The sequence below is a fragment of the Myotis yumanensis genome, unplaced genomic scaffold, assembly GCF_028538775.1.
Source record: "Myotis yumanensis isolate MYYU_CA2020_CCGP unplaced genomic scaffold, mMyoYum1.0.hap1 SCAF_5, whole genome shotgun sequence".
Taxonomy (NCBI): domain Eukaryota; kingdom Metazoa; phylum Chordata; class Mammalia; order Chiroptera; family Vespertilionidae; genus Myotis; species Myotis yumanensis.
In genome coordinates this window covers 80,750,467-80,753,544 of record NW_027223756.1, presented here as the reverse complement: position 1 = coordinate 80,753,544, position 3,078 = coordinate 80,750,467, and the positions used below count along the sequence as shown (strand labels likewise).

At 51.7% G+C, this 3,078-nt stretch overlaps 1 pseudogene; it reads right to left on the bottom strand.

The window, feature by feature from the left end:
• Positions 1-722: 722 nt before the first annotated feature.
• LOC139011433 (migration and invasion-inhibitory protein pseudogene) lies at positions 723-2,524 on the bottom strand (annotated as a pseudogene).
• Positions 2,525-3,078: the final 554 nt, after the last annotated feature.

Genomic DNA, 3,078 nt, shown 5'->3' with positions numbered 1-3,078 from the left:
ATCAATCTGATCATGGGGGACCCCACTGGCATTTGTTAAGATGTATTCATCCCCAGACTGCTGAGGTGTATCTACTAGGACTGACCACTTCTCTGATCCCAAGAGTGTCTGACTCAAAAGAAGCATTACAACATTCATTGATAAATCAAAGGTTTGTGTCAGTCCCTGAAAAACATCTATGCACTTGTCATGGTCATCTGAAAAACTTTCCTAAATCTATCTTAGTTTGTCTTAGGTCCTGTAGGGAAAACAATACCTGGACCCAGGTGGATCCGAACTCTCCCCCTGACACTGCCTGGAGAGGGCAAAGGATAGCCGGGGACCTGGGTGGCCAAGTCCCCTTGGGTCTGGGTGGGACTGGTCCTTCCGGGGGTCCTGGATAAGGAGGACACAATAGCTCAGGTGCATCTGGTGGGTCACTAAGCCCTGTCAACTCGTTAGGGATTTCTGACTCTCTGGTACCCCTTTCGGTCAATGCTTCCTGGAACCAGAGATTGATTTTGTACTGCTGACACAATTTCTGATTGTCTCTTAAGGCAAAGAAAGCCTGAACATATGGGACCTCAGACCATTTCCCTTCCCTCATACAGAAAAGATCTAATGGCAAGATTGTATTATAGTGCATACATCCCTCGGGGGGCCATGTCTCTGCATCTGCAAGCTTATATTGAGGCAAAGCTTGAGTACAAAAGATCATGTGCTTTCTCTTCAGGGTTTGTGGATCAAATGAATCCCAGCTCCTCAGTATACAATCTAGAGGGGTGCTGATCTTGGTGGTAGATGAGGAGTGCCCCATCTGAAAAGGCAAAAAGAACAAAGAAGCAACCGGTGCCACCTTGTTTGGGCGCTCATAAGATGTCTCCTGTGTAGGGCAAGGTGAAGATTGCCTGCTACATGTGCTTCCCAGGATGATCCTATCTGATTTAACCCCCTACTGCTTGTGCACACATATGTGTGACCATATGTGTCTGCCGGATTATCACACTTACTGAGGAGATCCTCTGCACTGCCTGTGTAAACTTCCCTCAGTTCGAGAGGAACAAACACTGGTCTAATGCAGAGAGTGACCCCAGTGGTTGTAATGTTTCTGTAGGGCAAACTGGGCCTATTAGAATGACTGAAAACCAATTCTATATCAAGAAAAGTTTCTTAAAATTCAAAACCTGGGAAGGTTGTCAAGCTTATTTGACTAAGAGAGCATATATAAAAGACTTTTTCTTTTTCTTTTTTTCTGGAGGTGCAGATAGCACTGAGCTTTATTTCCAAATACACCAGACAGAGTGCCCTTACCTCCCACCCATCAGCCTTCTGAGCCTAGGAAGGAGACAGGCCTGGGCCTACCCACCAGCCCCACCTAGGAGGGTAGGGCCTGAGTCCACCTCTAGCTGAGGCCAGGCAAGGCTCCCCTCTCATGGGCACCCCTGCCAGAGGGAAGAGGCTAGAGGTGATGGCAGGAGCATTGCCATCCAAGTGGCCAGTCCTCAGGTCTTCAACCAGGGTGCGCGGGCAGGGCTGGGGTGCCTGGGGTTCTGGCCAGATAGGGGTGGGGGATGGGACCACACTGGATGGGCCAGGTGGGAAGAGCTGGCCAACAGCTTCTGGTACTGGGCCTCGGAGGCGACACAGGATCAGAGGTCCAGGCTCTGGCAACCAGAGCTTTTCTTGGATTTTGGAGGGAGAATGTCCCAGCCCAGCAGACAGTGCCGGGGCAGGGTCACTATGTTGGAGGCCTTGAAGCTCTTCCGCCTGTGGATGCGGTAGCGGTGGGGTGGGTCCAGGATGGACTGTGGGATGCTCACCGGGACTTGCGCTGGGTCTGCCAGTGTCTTGGGGCCCCGCTGGTCCCGGGGTGTCCTGCACAGGCAGCAGGTGTTACCAGGGTCCAAAGGCACCAGGAACAGACGCTGGTTGACACGGTAACAGTACACACATTTGTGATCTTCCCGGGCACTGTCACTCTCCAGCCGGCCTGGGAACTGGGGTTCGGGCTCACTGTGAATACACTCCTTGTTGGTTTCCCGGAATTCCTGCAGCTTCCAGAAGAAGGCCTCGGGTTTGCTGCTGATGGGCAAGCTGTTGTCCAGAAACCCTGCAATCCATTCATAGCCCAGGTAGGGTCTGAGGTGCCAGCTCCTCTCAGAAACTGGAGACTCCTTGTTGAAGGTCACTCTTCGCTTGGGCAGCTTTCTTTGTTGAGCCTAGATGGACCTTGGGGCCTGTGCCTCCAGCTCTGCTGATCGCTCTGAGGTGGCCAGCAACAGTGCCACGCAGGGCTTCAGTGGGCTCAGGGGTTCCTTGACAGGTGGGAGAGAGATCACCCCTAGCTGGCCCCGCCAGGAGAGGACATGTCGCAGGAGTCACCTTGGTTGGCATCCCGTGGAGAGGAGGTTCTCCAGGCCACTTAAGACATCTCTGAGGCTGCCTTGGCCACTGACTGCCGCACGGCATCCTACCCAACCCACAGCTGCCTCAGAAGCTCCAGGTTGAGCTGCCGCAGCTGCACCAGGTGCTTGGTCTCCACCATCATCTGGCTTCCTACAGCCTGTGTCAGATGTCGCTGACTTCCGGCTGGCTGTAGGCTGAGTTCCAGACCCAGCTCTGATACCAGGCTCCTGAAGGAACTCTTTTCTCTCTCCTGCCCATTCTTCCTTTTTCCTTTTAGTAAAATTCATCTTTGCCATCGCAGGCCCGAACCCCGCATGGGCACAAGCCAGGGCCTCCAACTGAACCCTTCCCCCCACCCCCACCCTGTCTCCGGCCTAGCTGCTCTTGACTTTTTTCTTTTTAATACACTGGAAAAGGATTAAACAAATTCCATATTAGCTTACTTTAGATTCATTTATCTAATTAAATGTATTATTCAGGGGCTTACCTTCGATTGTCCTTGGGTGTGGTCAGTAAATGACACTAATTGGATTTCTGCTATCAGTCTCCCTGAGTAAGATGATTTTCGCTATTTACCCTCTGACTGGGGAGGAATAATGCAAATCATTTACTCTTAAGTCCTTGGTTTAGGGAGGGTAGGATTTTCTAGATGGCTGCAGACTTCTAAATGTTATAGGCCAGTGGTTGCCAACT